The following is a 26,830-nucleotide window of genomic DNA, read 5'->3' on the forward strand; positions in this document are numbered from 1 at the left end:
ACAATTTAGCTTTTAACAATAGCTTACACCCAAAAGCAGAAATGATTGGGAGCCATGTTGTGATTGGGAGTCATCATTAGAACTCTCATCTTTAGACCTATAGATAATGTAGTTGTGTAAATCAGATTAGTGTGAGGTAATAGGGAGTGGTAGAGCCTATTGTGAATCATATAATATTTTCCCAGACAAAAGACTTTCAAATTAAAATTTATGAACAAAACAAAACACACTCCAAAACAGTAATTGGTTATCCAAACAAACCAGGCTGACTGGTTTGGGCTCACAGGTCATTGGTTTGCAAAAACCACCAGTGTATTATTTCATTTGGAATGTATAACCTCTTATGTTAAGTACTGGATATATTAAGTATGTTTTTGCATGCCAAAGACATTTCCTCAGACCTGTAGGATCTACACATAACTTTTTTATTGAGTACCCGCTGTGTTGCAAAAACTGTACTAAGTGCTGTACCAAGACTAAAAATCCATAAATTTGGCCACATGGATCCAAGAGTTCAAGGCCACTCTACTTTTGAGCTAATTTATTAAATGCATTACTATGCAAATTTTAGTATTTTTATTTTAGTACAGCTTTACCCTGTGAATAAATTAGAACTCAGAAAAAATTCCTTGTCAGATTATGTGCCCTGATAAGGCCCAGCTCTGCCCTCTGTTAAAAATGTGGAGGAAATGAGTCACATACAAAAATAAGTAAGCGCAAAATAAAAGTGAGACCATAAGAGAATTATAGATAACGTATTGTGGGAAAGTAGAGGAGGAAAATATTTCTTCCTGCTGGGTGTGTTACTAAACATATTTAATGCAGTTAGAATTAATCTTTCCCATGGTACTTGGTACTTCTAATATAGCATTAATTGTGTTATATGGTAGCTATTTGCATATGTTTGTGACTCTCCCAATACACTCTGAAATATACAGGAGTGTCTTTATATATGCTCCAGTCTGGTGTTGCCCAAAAGTATTAGAGTCACCTGAGGAACTTTGTGAAAATACATTTTTCTTCATTCTAGCTCTGGAGATTCCAATTTAGTAAGATTGGAGAGTGGTAGAGAATCTCTATTTTGAAAAGATCTCTTCCACTTAATGATTCTGCTTATCAGCCCCTATTGGAACCTTCTGCCCTACAGCACCTAATATATAGTATGCTCTCAATAAATTCTTGTCACATTAAATGAGCAGAGCTGTGATTTAGTAAGATTAATAAGACCCCAGTGTGTAAGATGAATTAGAGTGGAAGATATCCTAGAGGCAAGGAAATCCTATTACAGATGTCCAGCTAGGAGATCTGCAGTCCTAAAGTAGGGTAGAGGGTATGTAGGAAAGGAGAGAAATGGATGAGAAACATTGAAAAGGTAAAAACCTACAATATAACATGAAACTTGATATAATGCACTCATTCTAAAAACATAGTTTGCCTAAGACACAGGACATATATTTAAAAAGCAGGTTGGTGGACTTTATCTGTGAAATTCTGTTTAGTTAGTTAGTCCAAGATGAAGCACATGAATCTGAATTTTTAATACCCCTCCCACATAATTTGATTTAGGTTATTTAATCCATTTCAGTTTAAAACCTCAATTTAAGATCTGTTGGCCATTGTTAGTTTGGAAAAGGGAAGATTGAAAAATAATTCTAAAGATTAAATCTTGCAAGACAGGGATGATGATAAATCATTAATAGACACTGAGAATTTGGTTTAGAGGGAAATATAGTTAATTCATGAAGCTATTCAGCAAGTAAGGGGAAATGATATTTAAGAGCCTGGGAAAGAGGTGGAGGGTGAAGAAGAAATTGGAAAAAGTTTGTGATCATAAAGATGCGTAAGAGGGAGATCAAAGAAAAGGAAGAGAGTTATGAAGAAAATTGGGTTCTTGAAGTGAAGGAGGTAGCAGATGAAACAGGAGGTGGGAAGAAAACTTGGATAAACATAAACAACATCAATAACAACAAAATGCAAGAATGTCAAGCAAAGAATATTTATTGGGTTAGCCAAAAAGTCATTTTGTTTTTTCTGTAAAAAAAATAAACTTTATTTTCACCCATAACTTTATTAACTTGGGTATTTTGATCAAGTCAGCTATCTCTGCTACAGGCTTCTAGTGGGTAGAGGCCAGGGGTGCTGCTAAACATCTTCCAATGCATACGACAGCCCTGCAGCAAAGAAGTATTTGACCAAAATGTCAATAGTACCAAGAAACTGCAAACCACTTTTGACACATTCAATCAGTCACAACACCTCTGTACACTACACAAATCTTTTTTTTTTTTTTGCATTTCAGTTGCATTTTTACCTTTCTTGGAATAGTAAAGCATAATATGCCCAAAATGTTGTGTATTTTCTTCCATCTTCATTACTAAAATGGTTGCACAAAAATTCACCAGTTTTGATAAGCTTCTTTTTTTAAATGCACACTGATATGACAGCTGTCACAATACAATCTAACAAAATTGTATCAAATGAAGTTAAAGAGAACACTACTAGAGTCATTGGATGGAAAAACATAACCTACGTTTTGGCCAACCCACTACATCATGTAGTGTGAATGAAAACTACAGAGATTATGGGGTGAAAGTGAAGAGACTTCTGGAATGGACATCTCTTTGGTACCCTTTAATGGAAGGATTTTTATAGAATTGTTTGGTTGGTATGAGTTGAAAATTAAATTTACTACAAGAAAATCAAAGCTGAGGATGATTAGCATACTTTACAATGTGAAGAAAAAATATGATAGATTGTCATTATCTGAAAGAGGTACCCATCAAGCTGCCTGTAATCTGTTAGGGATTTTGAAGTTTTTATACTGTTAGCAAATAATTTTCCAAGAACAGAATAAAAGGAAATAAAGAGATAAAATACCATTATAACATTAATAGTAAACACCCATCATTAGCAAAACCTGGATTTTTCTAAGGTCTTTCCTGGATAGTAGGGGGATAATGGAAAGGAATTAATAAGCATAATTTAAAGTTCCTTTTATAAGAAGTAAAAGAAAACAAAAGAAGAAAAGGAATTTCTATTAAGACTCTTTTTAAAGATAAGCTTTAAAGAAGAAAAGTTTTTGGAAGAAAATTAATATCCTTACTAGACTTAGCAACCAAATGGTTTTATAAATGTTCCATTTGATATGCCAGTTAAACAAGCTATTCATAAGTACATAATTATCATGATAGTTTATATAACAAACCTGGATTCATAACTCAGGTCTGCCTCTTAATACATGTGTATACAACCTTAATAGGGTCCTATTATATAAAATGCAAAAATATAATACTTGCTTCATAGCATTTAATAAAATGATATAATGTTATCTAAGTGCCTGCCATGTAGTAAGTATTCAGTAAGTGGTTATTCTTTTATTAGTTGAATGATCTTATATAAGTTACTTAATTGCTCTGAATTTAAAATATTTGCTTATTTTTCAACTACAGTTAATGTACAATATTAGTTTTCAGTGTACAACATGGTGATTAGACATTTATATAAGAGACAAAGTGATCAGCCTGTTAGGTCTAGTACCCATCTCACACCACACATAGTTATTACAGTATTATTGACTATATTCCCTATGCTGTACTTTACATCCCTGTAACTATTTTATAACTGGCAATTTATGCTTTTTAATTCCTTCCCCTTTTTAACTTACCCTCCCAACCTCCTTCCCATATGGCAACCATTAATTTTTTCTCTGTATCTAAGAGTTTGTGTTTGTTTCATTTGTTCATTTATGTTTCAGATTCCACAAATATGTGAAATCATATGGTGTTTGTCTCTGTATGACTTACTTCACTTAGCATAATACCCTCTAGGTCCATCCATGTTGTCTCAAATAGTAAGATTTCATTCTTTTTGTATGGCTAATATTCCATTGTATATATGCACAACTACTTTATCCATTCACCTGTTGTTGGACACTTAGGTATTGGCTATTGTAAGTAATGCTGCACTATGAAGGGGTACATAAAATCTTTGCAAATTAGTGTATTGGATGTCTTTGGATAAATACCCAGGAGTGGAATTGGTGGTCATATGAGAGTTCTATTTTAAATTTTTCGAGGAACCTCCATACAGTTTTTCATAATGGCTGCATCAATTTTCAATCCTACCAACAGTATATGAGGGTTGACTTTCCTCCATATTCCTTGCCAACATTTCTTTGTTTAATTGATTAATTGATGATAGCCAATCTGACAGGTATGAGGCAATATGCCATTGTGGCTTTAGTTTGCATCTCCCTGGTTATTGAACATCTTTTGTTATGTCTATTGACCATTAGTATGTCCTCTTTAGAGAATTGTGTATCCATGTCTTCTGCCTATTTTTTGATTAGGTTGTCTGGTTTTTGCTGTTAAGTTATATGAGCTCCTTATGCATTTGGATACATCATTGGCAAACATCTTCTACCATTCAGTAGGTTGTCTTTTTGCTTTGTTGATTTTTAATTTTTTTGCTGTGCAGAAACTTTTTAGTTTGATATAATTGCAGTTCATTTTTTTCTTTAAAGAAAGATTTTTAAAATTTATTTCTAGAGAGAGGGGAAGGAAAGGAGAAAGAGAGGGAGAGAAACATCAATGTGTGGTTGCCTCTTGTGTGCCCCCCTACTGGAGACTTGGTTCACAACCCAGGCATGTGCCTGACTGAGAATCAAACTAGTGATCTTTTGATTCACAGGCCAGCACTCATTTCACTGAGCCATACCAGCCAGGGCCATTTTTTTGTTTTATTTCCCTTACCCAAGGAGTCATATCCACCACCACCCGCCAAATAGTGGTATCAAACACTATACTGCCTATGTTTTCTTCTAGGAATTTTATGGTTTGGGATCTTTCATTTAAGTCTTTAATCTATTTTGATTTTATTTTTGTATATGATGTAAGAAAATGATCCTCCCTCTCTCCCCCCCTCTTTCTTTCTTTTTTTCTTTTACATGTCTGTCCACTTTTCCTAACAGCATTTATTGAAGAGACTATCTTTACCCCATTGTATATTCTTCCCTTCTTTGTCATGGGTTAGTAGACATGTAGGTATGGTTTTATTTCTGGGCTCTCTGATCTGTTCTATTGATCTTTAAGTATCTAGTTTTATGCCATACCATGCTGTTTGGATTATTATAGCCTGTAGAGTAGTTTGATATCAGGTAGCGTGATTCCTTAAACTTTGTTTTTCTTTTTTAAGATTGCTTTGGCTATTTGGGGTCTTTTGTGTTTCTATATAAATTTTAGGGTTATTTGTTTTAGTTCTGTTAAAAATGCCATTGATATCTGGTAGGGATTGTATTGGTTCTGTAGATTGCTTTGGGTAGGATGGACATTTTAAAGATATCAATTCTTCATGTCCGTGAGCCCAGTGTATCCTTCTATTTACTTGTGTCTTCAGTTTCTTCTGTTTCTTATAGTTGTCTGAGTAGAGGTCTTTTACCTCATTGGTTAAATTTATTCCTAGATATTCTTTTTTAATGCAATTTTAAATGGGATTTCTTATTAAATTTCATTTTCTGGCAGTTCATTATTAGTGTACAGAGTACAACTGATTTATGAATATTAATTTTATATTTTGCTAATTTACTGAATTCATTAGTTCTAATAGTTTTTTGGTGGATTCTTTAGGGTTCTCTATTATGTCATCTGCAAATAATGACAGTTTTACTTTTTTCTTTCCAGTTTGGTTGGCTTTTACTTTTATTTTCTTGTCTGGTTGCTATGGCTAGGACTTCCAATATTATGTTGGATAAAAGTGGTGAAAAGTGGACATCTTTGTCTTGTTTCTGATCTTAAGAAAAAAGCTTTCAGCTTTTCATCATTGTGATGTTAGCTGTGAGTTTGTCAAAAATGGCCTTTGCCCTGATTGGTGTGGCTCAGTTGGTTGGGTGTGTTATCCCACAAACTGAAAGGTTGCCGGGTTGATTCATGATCAGGGATCATGCTTGGGTTGTGGGCCAGATCCACAGTTGGGCATGTGGGAGAGCCAACTGGTTGATGTTTCTCATGCACATCGATGTTTCTCTCTCTCTCCCCTCCCTTCCCTTTTCTCTAAAGATAAATATAATCTGTTAAAAACTGACCTACCTTATGTGGATGTATGTTCCCTCTATCTTTACTTTGAAGTGATTTTTTATCATTAATAGGTGATTTTGTCAAATTTTTTTATGTATCTATTGTTATCATATGATTTTTATCCTCCATTTTGTTTATATAGTGTATCACATGAATTGATTTGCAGATATTGAACCATTCTTGAATCCCTGGAATAAATTTGATCATGGTGTATGATCTTTTAAATGCGTTGCCAACTTCAGTTTGCTACTGTTTTGTTGATGATTTTTGTGTCTGTGCTTACCAGAGTTATTAGCATATCTTTTAAAAAATAGTTTCTTTCTCTGATTTTGGTATCAGTGTAGTGCTGGCCTCATAAAATGAGTTTGGGAACATTCCTTCCTTTTTATTTTTTTGGAATAGTTTGACAAGTATAAGTATTAATTCTTTGAATATTTGGTAAAATTCACCTGTGAAACCATCTGGTCTAGGACTTTCATTTGTTGGGATTTTTTTTTATTACTTATTTGATTTTGTTCACAATTATAGGTCTGTTTAGATTTTCTGGTTTTTTCCTGATTCAGCCTTGGAAGATTGTATGTTTCTGGAAATTATTTTATTTCTTCCAGCTTTTCCAATTTGTTGATTTATTGATGATAGCCACTCTGACCAGTGTGAGCTGATATCTTATTGTGGTTTTAATTTGCATTTCTCTGATGATTAGTGACATTGAGCATCTTTTCATATGTCTATTGATCATCTGTATGTTCTCTCTGGAGAAGTGCCTATTCAGGTCCTTTGCCCATTTTTTAATTGGGTTGGTTTTTTATTTTTTGGAGTTGAGTTTTGTAAGTTCTTTATAAATTTTGGATATTAACTCATTTTCAGATGTATCAGCAAATGTGTTCTCCCATTCAATGGGTTGTTTTTTTATTTTATTGATGGTTTTCTTTGCCATGCAAAACCTTTTTAGTTTGATATAGTCCCATTTGTTTATTTTTTCTTTTGTTTACTTTTCCTGAGGAGATATATCAAAAAATATTGCTACAAGTAATGTCTGAGATTTTACTGCCTATATTTTCTTCTAGGTATTTTATGGTTTCATGTCTAACATTTAAGTCTTTAATCCACTTTGAATTTATTATTAACCCTTTAAATTTGTAGGGTATTTTTTCAGTTACTGATGTTTCATATTATGTTTCTAATTTTCATGTTGTTATTAGCCTTTTTACAGAAAGCTAAGCCAAAGAGCTATTTAACATTTCAACTCCTCTATTGAGCATTATTTCATTTTGCTTTTTTGTCTCCCATTTTGCCTGACCCTTGATGATTAGCATATCATGTCCTTTCATTCTCTCCTCTTTTCTGTTTCCTATACAAGTCTTTCTTTTATTCATAATATTCTTAATTTTTTTAACTGTTTGCTTTTCAAGAATGTAATATCCCACTGTTTAGTTGTTAACTGCAACCGTTATGTATTACAAATATGATTCATTTGTGGCTTCCAACTCCCATGTTTCTTCCCCCCCCTTTAATGATGTTTTTGCTTATCTTTATAAGTTAAAAGCTCAAGATGAAGGATAAGCCATGGGCAACTGGTAGAAGGGAATATGTGCTGTTGCAGGACTGCCAGAAATTGGGATGGCATAATGGGTTTATCGCAGGGCCGCTGGGAGGACTTGGTTAAACTAAACAGAGTTATTTAGTGTATAACTTAGAGTAACTAAACAGAGTAACTTAGGCTGGCAGTTGTATCTGCTTGTGCCTTTTATCACAACTCTTGCTCTTAAAACTCGGTTGCTTTGGTTTGGAGGCCCATGCACATCCCAACTGCTAAAGATTGCTTAAAAGAAGGAAGGAATAGAGGAACTCTAGCCATGACAGTCAGTTCAAATCTGAAAGATATACACAATTCAAAATGCTTCACTACCTTTCTGAAACATGTCCATGCTCTCATTAGAAGTGGTTTCACTAAAGCAAAAGTGCTTAGGTTTGCATCTCTCCGCTGTTTAAAGCTAACTCTGTAGACTTTGTATCACACGATCAGTATTCTGTCCTTGAACCACAGCAGATTTTGTTCCAGAATCACCTAGCAGTATGCCTAGCTTCTTAGCTATTCAAACATCCTCTTATTCTATAATTTACTTTATGTGGGCGTTATCATTTAACAAGTCTTGTTTGTTCTTACTCTCTGGTTCACTTTATGGTATACAATTTGAAAGTATGACTTTTTGTAAATGGAAACATTTACAAAAAAGTATATTCACCCAGATATCTAAAGTCATATTGATTATTGGGGTTTATTTTTCCAGAGTAAAGATTCTTGAATAAAATTCTGAGAACATGAAAACTGAGATAATAAAGTCTGAGATAAAACTGAGACTACTTTTATATAATACTTCTCTTATGGACAAATAAAAAGAGACAAAAGTGGTGGGGGAGGAAGAAAGAGAATGCATAAAAGAATAAATGGTGGAAAGTAAAGTCTGAAGAGAAGATAGAAATGAAGAACAGTAATTTTCATCAGAATTAATTTGAAGCCATGTAGTTAAACTTAGTTAGGACAATGGAAATTTCAATTAGATGAATAAAGACCAGAAATAATATTTTGTAGTAGGATTAGTTACTTGGAGGGTACCTAGTGCTTGTGAAAAATATAAAGATGGTGGAGGAAAGAAGGCTTAGAAAAAACACTAAGTTATCTTTCAGCCTTTTAAATTATTTCGGCAGATCCTATTACAGTGGAGCATGGGCTGGGCTGGAGAACAAATCACGAGAATTCTATATCCAGTTGTCCACCAGTTACTAACGAAAAGTGCGGGAGGCAATAAAAGATGCATCCATGTCCCATTCATCACTGTGTCATACCCGGATGCAGATATTGTTTAGCTCCACTGCAGAGCTAAAATTGGATGCAAATTAATACATACTCCCTGATTTCAGATATTTTTCCCTTCCACTAATTCAGAATAACTGATCTTTTCCTCTTACTTTCCTAAGGAAACCATTATCTGACTCATTTTCTTTTAGACAGTTTTTCAAAATCTGGAGGTGACTTTTTGTTCTTGTTCCAGAGTTAATGGTTTAGAGTATAATTTTTGAAAGGCAACAAATACCCTTCTATTGTTTTTTCTAGCTTCAGAAATCAAGTGTCACAGTGTCTTAGACATGTTCTTTAAACTGCCCTTATTTCATTTTTAATCTTTTTTTAGCTGAGCCCAAAACAATAAATTTAAAGAATAGCAGAATTGAGTATTTGCTCCAGCATAAGTATGTAGGGTGTGTGTGTGTTTAATCAGAGATTGTGAAACATAAGCAAAAATAATCAGATGATGAGTCTAAGTGTATCAGTGTTCTCATTCAATTGAGTAATATTGCTCTCATATTTACAAAACTAAAATTTGAAAGAACAGTTTTGCTAAAGGGACCCTTTTCTTTGACAATCCATGAAATGCTCAAAGCAAATTTTTAAAGATCAAAAAAATGTTAGTGAAATAGTCTCCACTCACCCTATGGATAAAGTAACAGTATCTTCTCTTCCTGTATTTCAAAAACAGTTTTTATAGATCCCTTAAATTTCTTTATCAATAAGTGATTTCTCACTCAAATTGTAATAAGTATTATTCCAAAAGTACAGAGTGAGAAAAAATTTAAATATCTCATCTTAAATAAAATGCCAGAAAATTAACATACTTTCAGAATCATGTCCATGATTTCTTGGAAGAAAACCTATAGCAAAGGTATTTTATTAATATTTTTCTTACTTTCTTCATTGTTGGCTTCTTCTTCATCCCCCTTCCAATCTTTCCTCTATCTGGAGGAAGTATAGACGTCTATGAAGAGTATAATTTTCAATCTTATCTTTTATCACTTTTTATTACATTTTGGTTAAGTAATTTGTGGTATCAGTATATGTTAGGCCATAAGCAGATCCTTGTGTCCAGCATTACGGAAGTAAATAATATAGGAGCCACAGAGGGGGAAGCATTGGTCTCATTCATTGGTTGATGATTTCTCCTGTGGGAAGGCAGAAATATTAAAAGGCTTCTGGATTTCTGAAATTTATCTGTAAGCTCATTTAATACAACAGGTTCCATTTGGAATGATCCATATAAAAATTCTTTGAAAATACCATGTCAAGCATTTCCATGATTACTTTATCATGGAAATCTGGTGGTCTGATCATTTACAAAGAACTGGCCACTTAAAGCATTCCCCGTCTTTCTAGAGTGGGAGTTTTAAAAAGAATGATCTGTGTGTCATTCTATATGCTATACCAAAATAGCAACCTTATATTCAGTATATAGAAAATAGATCACATAGAAGAAATATGCAGTTATAAGATGTGTAGGCTAATGCAGTAAATCAGATCATTCATTAAGTGTAGTAGTGTAAAGTGAGTCAAGTTGGTAGGACAAATTTTCTGAGCCTTAAACTTCCTGCCTGCCTCTACCTAATTCATTTACGTGAACAGGGACCTTTGTAAAATAAAATTCTGACTACCACTCCTGACAGTTTGGAAGATTTGTTAACCTGAAAACTGCTGTCAAATATTTCTGAGTAAACTATTTTTAAAAATCTTTTTGAATGCATAACTGAGGTAACAAGAAAGTAAAGAAAATTATTTCTCAGGAGCCTAAAACTAAGATGACAAAGAAGTCTAGTAAACACGAATTAATGCTATCTATATCTGTCTGGAGGAACCCCTCAATCTCAGTACCTAAAGGTCTATGATTTTAACTGCCATGCAGCACTCGGAGCTGTGAAAGGCAGAGAACCTAAGATTCTGCACCTAAGATGCCTACGTATAAAACTGAAGTCCTCTAGAAACCATTCCCCGGGGAAAGGGTGGAAGTTTTAAAAATCTTCCTATGGGGATGATAAAAGCTCAAGAAAATTTATCTAACTAGCCCTGGGCTCTGGGTTAAGAGGATGGGAGTAAAGAGGGAGATAGAGAGAGAGAGAGAGAGAGAGAAAATGTAATATCCAATATCCTCTAGGTATCCAACGCCATAAATAAACCTTTATTCTGGTTGTATCAAATTTACCTTGCTTGTGTGTTAGAAATTCCAATTGAGAAGTTGATAGAAAAAGTCAATCTAGACTGGAAAGTTTTGTGCAGCACCTATAAGAAACAAAAGCAAAGTTTTTGGAGAGATATACCCTTATCCAAAGAGTCCCACAAATAGAACCTTGCTAAAAAATGAGCTCACAACCCCAAATTAGAAAGTATAGAAAGAAAACAATCCATCTTTATACTCGACAGATCCAACATAGCAGTATTAGATGTCCAAGAATTTTCAATAATAGATAGAAACTATAAAATAACTCTCCTAAATATTTGAAGACATAAAAGAAGAAATGGAAAACATGACAACAGACAGTATCAAATATCCAGGAAGATTTTTTAATAAGTACTTTTAGAAATAAAAAATTAAATTTATTGAAATTGAAAGATCCATTCCCAAATGCAGATATTCTGAAATTTCCTGAGACAAAAAAATTTCTTTTGAGTTGAACAATGAGATTCTTTATAGACACTTACTTTATTCAAACCACATGCCATTTTATAAGTGACTTCTGAATTTAAACATGTCACTTTTAAGCTCTGAGAACTAACTTACTGAGTTCTATCTAGCAAATCCCAAGCTAGCATGCTATGTGTTAGTTACACTGAATAGCCTCTTCAAAATAAAGCACAGAACACTGCTGTTGATCCTGTTAGATTAAGACAAATTAAAAACCTAATACATAGTTTTGCTGTCAGGTCCTAAAGGTCAAAGGTCAATATAGTATATTGCAATAAGGCTATAGGTTACTCATGCCCCAATATTTTATCATAATAAACCAAATAGGGATGAAACACCCAGCAGTAGCCCATAAATCTATTAGCAGTGAACTGTCAATGTCCTATATACCAGGGTAATTTGTTAATTCAGAGCTGAGTCTCTTTTTTCACTAGACCTTGTAAACTCCTTTCTGAAACGTCAATAAACCATCTGCTTTGACTTGTTAATCAAATGACTTTATTCAGTCCAAAGCAATTTTTTCCTAATAAAAACAGAGTATTTATCTCCATGGCTATAAAAGAGGATTGTTTTCAACTGTTCACTTATAGTTAAGAAGCACATTTAGTTTGGATTGATTTCCAATGCTTCGGTCATATCTTGTCACTTTCCATTTCTTACACACAGCATCTCAGTTTAGCCAGTTAGCAAAGGAAAACAGTGAAAATTCTGGATGTGGTATGGGACCTGCACACAAAAAAACTGAGGAAGAAATTTTAGATGAGAAAGAATTTGCTCCAAATAACTAGATCAACATTTACTATCATGATTTTCCTCTGTTTGCAAGTTTTCTTATTACTTATTGGAGTGTTCACACTAGCCATTGTTTCTCTCTCAATTGCAGTTTCAGATATTTGCCTTTTAGTCAGTATTGCTCTGTTCCAAGTTGCAGGGCAGATAGTGTTTATCTATAATAGAAACTTTTTATCCTCTCTTAAGCTTTATAGCGTTGGTGTAAAATAAAGTCGGCTTCAGTTAGATGGGATCATAGCATGTGAAGCTCTGCAAAGCTACCCTAGAATATTGGCAACCTTTTCTCCAACCCACCAAACTGATATAAAATAAGTATTTCTGAGGTATTAGTAGGGCTACTCTCAGTGCTCTGTGAATGAGCATCTTGAGAAATCGTCACGCTTCTTGCACCCTCTGTCCTTGGAGCTTACTGCCAGCTGGCAAATGGAGCACAGCCCATGAACTCTGGCCTTGAATCAGCTCCTCTTGGACTGTTAGAAAAATGATGTCTAGAGAGTGGTCTGAGAGTTTGAGTTATTACTGAGCTCTGCTCTCTTAAAAAAAAACAAAGAAGAAACTCACAGTGTCCTTAATGAGCAGAGGCCTCAAATGCAGAACACATCATGGTGCATTGTGGGAATTGTTTCTCAGGGGCACAGTTCCCTCTCCCACTGCAAGTCCCTGAACAAAGGAAAGGAAAAATATGCAGCAAACAAAAAGTATAATTAAAATATCTAAAGTGTTTTTGCAGACTTGTTTTGATTCTTTTTGTTCAGACATTATTGGATAATCACCATTTAGACTTTTATGTTGGAGGTGGCATCATAGAGAGAAGGGAGGCCAAACAACCCTGTTTCTGTCAATCTCCTTTATCTTCTTACTTTTAGGAGAAAAGAAAACCTTCTAAACCCTTACTTCAAATCTTAGGCTCCTTTTTGAGCCTAAGAAAGAAAATGTGAGAGACATCTGAAATTTTATGGTCATGGCAGTGGGTTTGTAATGTGGCAAGTTTTTCCCAACATTTTACTTTGAATGATTTTAACATTATTCCTGTGAGATTTTTCTCTTAATATTTTTATAAAATGTGTGAACCAGATACATTGTAATTAACTTCCTCTCAGCCTTGAAATTTTGCCAAATTAAATATCAATTATTTCTCACTTATTTGAATGAATTATTGAACTCTACCTTCACCCTAGCATTATGTCTTCTCACCAACTCATAGCATAAGTAGGAAAGATTACCAGTCATGAATTTTGCTAATGTTCTTTACACAGTAGTCTTCTCCATACTGTAGGTCATTTTCAAGAGGACAAGTAGAGCCTTTTCCTGGAAAGCTTGGTGAAAACAGTGCTTTAGTTGGTAATAAAATCCTTGTTTGCATGAGAGGAACTGATGGACCGATTCCCTGACTTTGATTTTGAGAAGGATGAATTGGGCTGGAATGAAAATGGGAGTACCAGAAAGTACAAGAAAATTGTGTATATAATTCAAAACGTGTTAAATTAGCAATTTTTTGTAAACCCACATTGTTATTATCAAACTCAGTGTGTGGACTTGAGAGTAGTATTATGGGTGTAGAGAGCAGAGCATGACACAATTATATTTAGAATTCAGAATCAAATAAATAGGCAATTCATACAATTCATGCCAAAGTGAAATATGCTTGCCTCAAAACTTGAATCCACTCTCAATATGATTCCAGATTCGCTAAGTGGTTGGTTTGTTCTCTTTTAACCTTGTTGATTTGCCTTCTTGGCTTTGTTTTTCCTTAGTAACATATAGTTCGGATTTTATTTTTGTAAAGTGTTTCATAGGAAGTTTTACAAAGAGGGATGGGGCAGAAAAAAAAACAGTGTTTTTAAGGGACAGACTAAGTCAGTGACTCAAAATGCCATGAGGATTGGACAACACAATTGAAGGTCACCTTTTTACTTGAGGATGAATAGAGTACTGGGAAGTATTGCAGTTACACTGGGTTAAAAGATCAAAGACTGTGCAGAACATTTATGAAGATGACTAAGCAAAACTTAGAAACAAATAATAGGGAAGTTTAAAAATTGATGAAAATATTTTTACCTGGCAAAGCAATAATCATATGAAAACTAGCATATAACTGAAAGGAATGCAATTATACACTTACATTCCTTCCAGTAGAATGATACAAGAAAATGGTATTGCATTTTGAAGATTTTTGAAAAATCAGTTGTTTTTATTAAAAAGATTTTATTGATTTATTTTTAGAGAGAGGGGAAGCTGAAAGAAAGGGAGAGAATCATTGATTGATTTCCTCTCCCGATTGGGAATCTGGTTTGCAACCTAGGCATGTGCCCTGACCTGGAAGTGAACCTGCAACCTTTTGGTTTGTGGAATGATACCCAACCCACTGAGCCAATACATTTTGAAATTTTAGGAAAGTAAATGAATAACTATCTTCAGACTTTAAAGGGTTAAAAGAAACAAAAATCTGTCAAGTTTAATAGAAGTTAATACATGTAGCTTGGGTAAGCAAAAATTAAATGAGATCTGGCCGTCAACATTTAGTATTTGAAGGAGAAATATAAACTGTCTAACATGCCACTGGGGGGTTTATATGCAAGAAAATAAATTAATACCTAATTTCTTCCTAAACATGAAATTTTAAGCTCAGCATTAGGAAATTTTAACTAAGATTTATTGGGTAAGTTTTAAATATGTTCTATAATGTTTACCCTTACTATTTATCTTGATCTTACAATTTTGAATCTAATAATTTGCTAAATAAAAATTCCAAATTAGTACAGAAAAGATAAAATGGTTTCTGTTATTGGATAGTTTCACATTATAACAAATCTAGATTTTATTAATAAAATGAGTTTTTCTTAATTTGGTTCTTTCCATTTCACATTTTACATATATAGATCTAATCACATTTTAAAATAAGTTTAAATTTAAATAAATATTCAGACAAATGTTTTATGTGCAAAATTGGCAGTATGTTTGCTTATTCACTTAAGAAAGATCATTTAGAAACTAGAAGTTTGCTTCATATTTGTCTTTCCTTTTAATTACATTTTAAATGTGTAGACATACTAGGAACTTACTTTAGAAGATAAATACTTCCATTAATTCTGTAAACTAGAAGTTACTTTGTGACTAGATGGTCAATAATTATTATATGAATAAGGGTATCTCTCCAGTTATTTATTTTCTCATTTAGATAGCTACTCACTGAACTGGAATGCTGGTTAAAAATGCAATTCTGACAAAAAATGGTGTAGGGAACAGAGGCCTCAAAGAACTTACACGTACAAGCCATCGACATGAACAGGCCATGGACATGAACTAAGGGGGAGGGGAATGCTAAAGCATTGCAGGGGCAGAGCAGAGAGGGGAAAAGGGGGAAACTGTAATAGCATAATCAATAAAATAGTTTAAAAATTATTTAAAACCAAATAATAAAAAAACTGCAATTCTTAGCTTGACTGGGGACAGAGTCCAGGGATTTGTCTTTTAAAACAGCAGCATTTGTGACTCTCTTCTAAGTGATCTGCAGACCAGTTTGTTGAAATTTATTTTGACAGTTAAGTATGCTTTTTAGAAGTAAGGTATGGAGTTTGGTTTTTAGTAATAATAGTAGATTAAGTAATTTGGACCATTCCTGTTACTGAGAACAATTTGAAAAGCTGGAAGAAACAGAAAGAAAAATCTGTTTGAGGCCTGTAATGCAAACAGTATAGTGAAAAACCGATGAGACCAACTTTGAGGAAATTCAAGAGAGATGAATCTGGCATTTTGAAGTGTTTTTCCCCTGGAAGTGTCGCCCATTTTCTGTAGATCCAAGTATCTGCCATTTCCAATAAAGATGGCTAAAAGGCTGAAAAGCTGTATAGAGATACTCAGAATCATGAAACCTGTGGGGGAAACAGGAGTTCAAGGAGAGTAATACCTGATTAAATCTAAGAGGAAGGGTGAATCTGAAATAGAGCAGTGTAACCAGGGACTGAAAGCCAGATTCAAATTATTTCAAATGTTAGCCTTGGCTGGTGTAGCTCAGTGGATTGAGCTCGTGCCTGTGAACCACATGATCGCGGTTCGATTCCCAGTCAGGGCGCATGCTTGGGTTGCAGGCCAGTTCCCAGCAGGGGACTCACGAGAGGCAACCATACATTGATATTTCTCTCCTTCTCTCCTTCCCTTCCCATCCCTTCTAAAGATAAATAAAATCTTTTAAAAAATTATTTCAAATATTAATCTGATTTAGATAACACAAATTTGCTAATATCCTTGCCTATTCCCAGAAATACATGTAAATTTTTTATAGAGGAATATAAATTATCCTAAGTTGCCAAATGTCTCTACATTTTTAATGTATACTTATTGGTGTTCAATCAAAATAAATAAACAGGCACAGGTAAAGATAAAACCACAGGAGAGAAAATTAAGAGAAACAACACTCAGTAGAAAGAGACTTATACAGATGATGATTCAGTTAATGGAGTTTTTAGACACCAAAATCACAAAACTCCTATATTATGCTTAATATACGAGTTCTCTGTATATTCTGATAATATATTCTGTATATCCCTTGCTGATTTTGTGGTTTTAAAATATGTTCTCCTAATTTGTAGGTTGCATTTTTACTGTGGTGACAGTATCTTTTGATGAATTAAAGTTTTTAATTTTCATGAAGTCCAGTTTGTCTATTTTTGCTCTTATTGCCTGTGCCTTTAGTATCATATCCAAGAAATCATTGCCAAGTCATGTGTCATGAGCCTTTTGACCTATGTTTTCTTGTAAGGGTTTTATAGTTTATTTCTGATATTTCAGTCTTTGATCCATTTTGAGCTAATTTTTGGATGAGGTATTAGGTAAGGGTTTGACTTCAGTTTTTTGCATGTAGATATCCAGTTTTTGCAACACCATTTGTTAAATGTCCTTTTCCCTGCTGAATGGTCTTGGACCCCTTGTTGAAATCACTTGGCTATGTACAGTGAGCTTGGGATGCCATGACAAAACACCATAGACTGAGTAGCTTAAACACCGGAAGGTAATTTTCTTACATTTCTGGAAGCTGAAAGTCTAAGATCGGGGTACTAGCATGGTTGGGTTCTAGTGAAAGCACTCTTCCTGGCTTGCAGAGAGCTGACTTCTTGCTGTGTACTCATGCTGTTGAGAGAGAGAGCTCCAGTGTTTCTTCCTCTTCTTATACGGTCGCTGTGTCTATCAAATCAGGGCTCCATCCTGAGAAACTCATTTAACCTAAATTACTCTTTGAAAGCTTTATCTCTAACACAGTCACATGGGAAGTTAGGGCTTCAACATATGAATTTGGAGCACACAAAATTCAGTCTGTATCAACCACATATGGAAGGTTTTACTTCTGAGCTGTTCCTGTTATTGCATTGGTTGATTGTCTTTATGACTGTACCACACTATTTTGATTACTATAGCTTTAGTAAGTTTTGAAATCATGAGTTCTCCAATTTTCTTTTTTAAAGATTGTTTTGGCTACTGGTGTCTTACGAGATTCCATATGAATTTTAGGATAGATTTTTCTATTTCTGCAAAAAAAGTCATTGGAATTTCAATAAGGATTGCACTGAATCTGTAGATCTCTGTGGATAGTCTTGACATCATAACAATATTAAGTAGCTAATTCTTGAACATAGGATGTTTCTCCTTTTATTCATGTTGTCTTCAATTTCTTTCATCATTGTTTTATGGTTTTCATTGTACAAGTCTTTCACTTCTTTGGTTAATTAAAACTGAAATTGAAATAGCCATGTTTGGCTAGTGGCTACCATATGGACAGTGCAGCTATACCCTCTGGCCTTTAGCTTTTACTGTGAAATAATTAAATTTGAATTACATAAGGCTTATAGAGAAATTGGTGTTTTGTTTTACTTTTAAGCTAAGTAACAAGAACCTAAAGATATATATCATTTCCTTGACTCTCATTTTTAATTGACATCTTAGATGTATCTTGCAAGGTGAAATGTAGATAGTTAGAGCATATCTAACTTTATCTTTCTTTTCTTAGCTTAGCTGTCTCAAAAAGCCATTCCTAAACACCTTCCAGGTGTGATAGGTTATCCTAGTTAACATTCTCATGGAACACAGCACTTTCTCTCGTCATTTTTTAATCTATGTAGATATTTGTTTAACCAAGAGCTTCACCACATTCCCCAAACCATACATAAGATTATTATTTAGGGAAGGATCCATGTCTTATTCACACTGAATCCATAGCACATGGAATTGTAGTGGGCCCTTTATGAATATTTGATTCCTAAATAAATGAATAAAGAAGTTAGGGGCTATACAGCATCTCTTCTCCATTATACTCATCTGTCTGTTTATTTATCCACACTGACTCTCATTCACTTAGGCCATATAGGTGTATGGATTCCCCTTAACCATCAATTCATCCCAATTCCTTAAACCTCTTGATAAGCACAAATCTCAAAACTATCTTTAATCTATTAAGCAGTCTTTATCAAGAGACCTCTCCTCTCCCCCAATAAAAAGGAATTAAGTTTTTTGAGGGATGGAGAGAGAAAGATTGTTGTTTCACTTATTGATATATTCATTGGTTGATTCTTATATATGCACCGAACAGGGATTAAACCTGTAACCTTGGCATATTGGGACAGTGCTCTAACCAACTTAGCTACCTGGCCAGGGCCTAAAAAGGTATTTAACCATCTTAAATTTGAGGCAAAAGAACTATTAAAAAAGTAAATTGGTGACCTCTATAATTAACTCTATAGTGACAACACACTGTCCCTCAAGACTTTTCGGCTTTCATGTAAGTCAGAAGACTCTTGGAACATCTTAGTACAGTTTGTACTAAGAAATAGAAACTTACCATTAAGAAATATTCCCTCACAGGAAGTATATAGTGATAGGGCTAAAGTGAGCATCTAGTGACCTGGGTTTCAGTCTTAGCCTGCCCCCAACTCATTGTCACATTTGGTGTATTTAACCACCCTATGCTTCAGGTTACAGTCTGCAAAGACAATCCTTTCCTGTTCCCTTCCTCATTCAGTGATACTAGAAGTCATAAAATAATTCACCTTTCGAGGGACACTAAAATCCTTGTACAAGACAAATTCTACGCCAGGATTGTTGAATGTGTTTGTGCAGGATTGCTGGTGTTTTAAGCCAAGTAAACAGTAGCTCCTATCCAAGTCACCACCACAGGGGGCCTCTTAAAAGTAGGTTGACTCAGCTGTGTGATAGCTTAGGATTTTTATTAATATATATTTCTTTTTTCCTGCCAAAAGAAAAGCCTTGAGTCTAGAAGGAGGAATTAAGCGTAGTAGTTTCTTACAAAACTAGTGCCACAATGAACTGTATGTATGTCAATTTGTTCTTTAAAGCAGGACTGGCAATTACCTTGGAATACTAGTACTTCATACTTTCCCCCAGTGTTTTTCTTTATATATCATCATTCCTGATGAAAGAAACAATAAAAAGCTACAGGTTACTCTGAAAAGGCACCAAGTTTCTCAGTGGAGTAGTTGGCTTAGGTGGCGCTCTGACCAAAGCACTGAAAGCTACGCTGGTCCAGTGAGTAAAGCATGGCCCTTGTGGATCATAATGTGCTGTACATTTCTATTCCCAGGTTTCTTATCTCCTGCACTGGCAAATCACAATACATGCACACCCCCACCTCTGTCCAGTGCACCCAGTGGGGGGGAGGGGGCAGAAAAGACAAAGTCATTTATATAATGTGTCTCCCTGCTGAGACCCTAATGGCCAAAGCTTTTGTTCTGCATTCAGTTGGCTGCATGTGATGGGCAGGAAGCTGCAGTCTCCCTTTGTTCCATGGCCTTATTCAGCAATTTAGATCCATCATAAAAATCAAATATGCATGTTACAATCGCCTTGCCTACTACAGCTTCAATTTTCACCTTTCTTTAATTTGAACTCCACAGGGGAAGAAAGGGAATGAAGGGAGAAAGGGAGAATGGGGGAAGGAAAAAAATTGCTTTGTGTTTTTGCTTAGTGGACTGTGAAAATAGGCAGTAATGAAAAAATATATTTTTAATATCATAGATGCATCCCATTCAAAACAACACATACCACCAAAGCAGGCTAGTAGAATTCCTTTTGAAAATGCCTTCAAATCATCTGGTTAGCTCAGGCTCTAAAACTTGATGTGAAATGATTGGAAAAGGGAAAATTATGAGAGCATTACAAAAGGGTGGAAAGAAGGAGACTGTTTGAGGGGCTTGAGGAGTCAACCTGTTCAGAAAGGTTACATCTACATCACTTCTAATCATGACCAAAAAGAATGTTTTGTGTTCTGCTCACTGTCATGAGTTTCTTTTGTAAAAGAAATGATACGGGGGAAGGGGTTATAGAAGGAGCAAGAGAGACTGCATTTAAAGATATATTTCCTCTCCAAATAACAATGAACACATTGACAGAGATGTTTTTGTCCACTTATTAATTTGCACACTATACTTAAAAATTTCCCAGAACTTCAAAGAATTGTTCCCAGGGGTTCAAATAAATTTACATCAGCAGCTTTGGTATTGATTATTCAGAAAAACACAAAAACCCTTTACCTACTTCATTATTAGACTTGAGCAATGACTTTACAGATGGGTTCATGTCCTAATATAAACAATATGGCCAATATTTATTCAATTTATTAAAAAATAAAAGATCTGAAGACCTGTGCCTCTTTGTGCCTGGTTTCACTTACTAATGAAGGTTCGAGCTAAAGTTGAAGCCGACCAGTTTGAAGATCCTTGGCCTGTTCTTATAAATGGAGCTCTTTAACAGTGATTCCAGGGAGATTTGCTGTAGGCAACATTAGACAGACATTGAACATAATGTAGGATGGTTGCAAACCGAAAGAATGATCTTGGGGATCACTCAAGGTCAAAAATCCTTTGATTGTCTTCAGTGGATTTTTTTCTGGAAGATGTACAGAATGAAACTAGGATCAAAACTAATTTCGGAAGTTTGATCTATTTATAATATGGAAATCCACCAGATTCTGCTATGATTAATTAGAGATGTGTGAAGAGGGTTTCTGTTCTCCAACATTATTGATTTTTCTTTCAAACCCCCAAGTTTCACAGAGAAAATCTCTGGCATTTAAAAGTGTTCAATTTAGTACAGTTCACTGATGCATGTAATCTTTGCTAACTGCATCCTATTTTCTCTGAACTTGGTTTTTCAGGTCCTCTTATGTTGTGGGTATATTTTAGATTTACTTTGGGTTTTAAGTGGAATTTAAAAAATGCACCCAGGACATATGAGCACTAGAGATAAATTTAATATTTAGATTTCTTTAGTTGAAATTTTTTCTTTCCTACATTAGAAATATAGGAAATTATCCATGCTCACAAAAATGAAGTGCAATTTTTGAAAGTGGATTCCACACAACTTAATCTTACATATGAGTCAAGGGATTTATTTATGTCTTGAATCTCATCTGTTCTAGAAAAAGTAAGAAAATTAAGATGGATAATAATATCTAGAGATTTACAGTATTGGAAAAAAGCTGTAATTGAATACCACAACTCAGGCAAAAGCTGTGGCTCTCTGCTATTTCAACTTTACTCTCCCTTCCCCACCTTTTGGTATTGCCCCGTATCTCTTTGGATATTGTACACAGATATCATACTCTGTAACTTCTCATTAGTAAGGGCCATATGCTGGCATTTTATGTTTTCAACTTCTCTCATATGAGGAAAGATGCTAGACAGATGTATCAGACGATAAACACTGCCTATTGCAGAGTAAAGCCTTTTCTCTTTGAATTTAAGATAATTTAATGTATAATTGAACTTTTTTCTTCTCTATTTTATGGGAACTGTCCTTTGTCCTCAGTTTTCTCTTCTGAAGGAATAAATTGTAGAAGGACTAGAGGAAAAATTGTTCCACTATTTTCTTGACCAGTCTTCCTTTTTAGGCCACCTGGTTTATATTTCAGGTCATCCAAATATTATCATTATTCTTACTTATGCTTTAAAAATAAATGCTAGATTCCTTTTTTCTCAAGGTCTGAGAGGCCCTCAAAGTGCCTTTTCACCCCCTCAGCATTACATTTTGAACACATGTTGAACTAATGATAAGTCCCAATTACTGAAGCTTTTCTCTCTACACAAAATCATACAGAGATTGAGAGCACAGCCTCCAGAATTAAGTAATCTCAGTTCAAATTCTGTTTCCATTCTTGATCAGCTCTATGACCTTGGACAAATTAAGCCTTAGTTTCTTCACTTGTAGAGTGATGGAGTGTATGAGGATAATAATAGCACCTAATCAGAGATAAAGGAGATTATGTAAAGCGTTGCAGGTTAGTTTTCCAGGGAAGCAGACTCTAAAGTGGAAATTAATATTCAGGATGTTTATTATTTGTTAGGGAGTGCTCTTGGGATCAACACCTATGGAAGATGAGCTGTAGTGCAGTCCCACCAGAGACCTCAGCCCCAACCCCAAAGGTAAGTTTTTTTAACCAAGAGCTGACAACTGAATGCCATCTTCCCTAAGGATTTGCATCAGCTGGTGAAGTAAAGTCCTTCATTCCTGAAGTGGGATCTGGGTGGAACATCACAGTGTCTGCCAGAAGTGTTTAGTAAGTGCTCCATAAATATTAGCACAATAGTAGAACTAGAGTATACTCACCTAGGAGACAATTCTCATTTTTCAGTATCCCAAATAATTGTTCCTGTTATATATTTAAATAACAAGAGACAGTATGATGTTGTGGTAACAGCATAGCTCTGGAACTGAGTTAGAGTCCCAGTTCCCCATTTAGCAGCTGAAAAACCTAGTTATCTTAGGATCATGTACATCAGTTTCCTCATTTGTGAAATGGGGGTAGGAATAAAATCTAGTTTCATAAGAGTTATCACAAGGATTAAATGTTAATATTTAATACTTTGAACAGTGTGGATGCTCTCTTATTGTGCTTATTATTGTTATTTCCATTCTTCTCAAGTTAAGTGCTGGTGCTTACTGTTATTTTCTTTCTTCTCTCAAGATAAACATGTAGCCAAAAAGTACTTTGTAACCAGAAAATTCTTGGTTTAATTCCCACTTCTTGTCACCTCCTGGGTGATTTGATTATGGGCATGTTACTTAATCTGTGCTGCTCAGTTTTTTCATCTGTACAATAGAAATAATATTGTTTCTTATAGAAAGCTCCAGGAATATGAAGGTATTTTGAACCTATGTTTTAGTTCCTTTTCTGAAATATGGGAATAATCCTACCCTTAGTATACTGTGAAGATTATGAGTTCATGTATGAAAAGTATTTAGAATGATGCCTGACACAAAGTACACATTCAAAGAAGTTAGCTAATATGATGATGATTATATGATTATTGACAATTATAACTATGATGGTGATTATTTTATGGTGAAGGTTATGTGATTATTGATGATGATATGATTGATGGTAATAATTATATGATGATGTGATGATTGATGATTAATGATTATATGATGATTACAATTACATAATGGTGATTATATGGTGATGATTATTGATGATGGTGATTACCTGGTGATGATTATATGATAGTGATGATGAAAATATGATGCTTATGATTGTATGATAACTATATGATTATATGATGATTATTATATGATGATTAAATGGTGATGATTAGATGATGATCATTTTTATTGATGATGATTATGTGATGATGATTGTGTTTATTGATGATGAGGATTATATCAGGGTTATAGGACAACAAAGATAATTCTGTGATGGTAATGATGATTATATGATGATGATGATTATATGATAATGATTCTATTAATGATGAGGATTATATGATTATATATGATGATAATTATAGAGTAATGAACATGATTCTATGGTGGTTATAAGGTGATGATTATATGATGATAATGATCAAATGATGATGGTGATGATCTGGTGATTATATGATGATGATATAACTATGATGATTATTAGATGATGATGATGATGATGATGATCTGGTGCTGACCACTCTCTGGTGATGACTGTGTGATGATATGATGATATGGTGATCATGATTACTAATGAGGATCATACGGTAATGATTATATGACAAATATGTGATGGTGTTTAAATGATGATGGTGATATGATTATTGATGATTATAGGGTGATATTTAATGAGGATGATGATTATATGATGTGATATTGATGGTGATTATATGGTGATGATGATGACAAGGACAACTATATAAAGCACTCTGAACAGGGCCTGGCATGTAATAAGAATGCAAATCTTATATTTGAATCATGGAGCTGTTTTCTTTATCTTTTCCTTTTAGCCTTTATTTCCTAAATCATTTGGCTTGCTTTTAAAAAAATTTTTGATTATTCCTTTCCTCTTCCCTCATTTGCTTAAGTTTTTTGAATGTTATGTGTGAGTCAACATTAAACCATATCCTCTAACATCCTTTATTTTTTTAAATATATTTTATTGATTATGCCATTACAGTTGTCCCATTTCCCCCCTGTTGGGAACTGCTCTGCCTGGTTTCAGGAACTGTAACTGCCTCCCATGGCTAAGGATGAGTGAGTGACCTCTGGGATGTGAGCCTCCTTGTCTGGAATGTCTCCTTGTCCACAAGGAGACAAAGCTTGTCTCTGGTATCAAACACTGCCTCTGCTTCCTCCCCTGCCCCCAATGCATGGTCGCTTAGTTGATGATGGGTAAGACTCCTCAGAGGAGAGGCAACCTAAGCCAGACACGATCACTTGGGAGGCCATCATGGAAGGACTTGGGGGGCTGCAACAAAGAGGGAGTGATGGACCCTCACCCCCCGGCTATTCTGACATAGTCTGAGTCCCCATGTCCTCTGGGAGAAGCACTTCCTGGCTCTAATCCACTTAAGCCTAAAAGCCTGTGATGGGGGAGGCAGTGCAGCCCCTTGCCCAGCTAGAACAGGATCTGGGGTGATCAGGCATAAGAAAGAATTCCTAAAAGTCCTGTGAAGCCTGCTTTGCTAAGAATGCTTTCATTCATATGTCAGTGGTCCAAGCAGGAAATGAGTATGTCTCCCAAAGTTTCTGCAGTTCTCTTTCCTGACCGACACTGACTCAGACTAAGCCCTCAGATTTCTTTGAAATGTTGTCTACTATTTATCCTTACCAGCTGTATTCCTGTGTATTACAACCCAATAAAAGCCATTGAGGAAGGGGCTCCTGGCCTTTCTCCTCTGAGACATTGGCCACCTCTCCTCCCCAGGCAGATCATGTCTTGGTCATATTACTTTCATCCTTGGCGAACGGGGGGACTTGCTGGCAAACTTGCCCCCACAACCCCCCTTCATTCCTCTCTACCCTGCACACCCCTTCCCCCCACATTTCCCCCTTTAGTTCTTGTTCATGTGTTATAAGTTCTTTAGCTTCTACACTTCCCACACTACTCTTGCCCTCCCCTGTCTATTTTCTCCCCACCATCTATGCTACTTATTCTCTGTACTTTCTCCCTACTTCTCCTCCTCCTACTTCCCTGTTGCTAACCCTCCATGTGATCTCCATTTCTCTGGTTCCACTCCTGATCTAGCTGTCCTCTTAGTTTGCTTTTGTTTTAGGTGTGGTTGTTAGTAACTTCGAGTTTACTCTCCTTTCACTGTTCATATTTTTTTTCTTTTTTCTTATATAAGTCCCTTTAACATTTCATATAAAAAGGGCTTGGTGATGATGAACTCCTTGAACTTGACCTTATCTGAGAAGCACTTTATCTGCCCGTCCATTCTAAATGAAAGCTTTGCAGGATAGAGGAATCTTGGATGTAGGTGTTTGGATTTCCTGACTTGAAATACTTCTTTCCAGCCCCTTCTTGCCTGCAAGGTCTCTTTTGAGGAATCGGCTGACAGTCTGAGGGGAACTCCTTTGTAGGTGACTATCTCCTATCTCTTGCTGCTTCTAGAATTCTCTCCTTCATTTTCATCTTGGCTAATGTAATTATGATGTGCCTTGGTGTGTTCCTTCTTGGATCCAACTTCTTTGGGACTCTCTGAGCTTCCTGGATTTCCTGGAAGTCTATTTCCTTTGCCAGACTGGGGAAGTTCTCCTTTATTATTTGTTCGAATAAGTTTTCCACTTTTTGCTCTTCCTCTCCCCCCTCTGGTACCCTTATAATTTGGATGTTGGAACATTTAAAGATGTCCTGAAGGTTCCTAAGCCTCTCCTCAGTTTTTTGAATTCTTGTTTCTTCATTCTTTTCTGTTTGATTGTTCCTTTCTTCCTTCTGGTCCACTCCATTGATTTGAGTCCCAGTTTTCTTTCCGCCTCTATTGGTTCCCTGTGCATTTTCCTTCATTTCACTTAGTGTAACCTTCATTTTTTCATCTAATTTGTGACCAAATCAACCAGTTCTGTGAGCATCCTGATCACCAGAGTTTTGAACTGTGCATCTGATAGGTTGGCTATCTCTTGGTCACTTAGAAGTATGGGCTCTGGGGCTTTGATCTATTCTTCTGTATGAGCCATAATGTTTTGGTCAGGTCATGCCTGTTATGTATG

General features: G+C 35.1%; 1 long non-coding RNA gene across 1 annotated transcript in view; it reads left to right on the forward strand.

Moving 5' to 3' along the window:
* The window catches only part of LOC118999263 (uncharacterized), a 92,277-nt gene that overhangs the window by 2,414 nt on the left and 63,033 nt on the right, over positions 1-26,830 (forward strand). The window contains exon 2 of the long non-coding RNA XR_005069071.1: positions 22,719-22,797. This is a non-coding gene — a long non-coding RNA (uncharacterized LOC118999263). The remainder of the gene's footprint in view (positions 1-22,718; positions 22,798-26,830) is intronic.

The sequence above is a fragment of the Sturnira hondurensis genome, unplaced genomic scaffold, assembly GCF_014824575.4.
Source record: "Sturnira hondurensis isolate 20B ecotype Veracruz unplaced genomic scaffold, ASM1482457v3 Scaffold0014745, whole genome shotgun sequence".
NCBI classification, from domain to species: Eukaryota; Metazoa; Chordata; class Mammalia; order Chiroptera; family Phyllostomidae; genus Sturnira; species Sturnira hondurensis.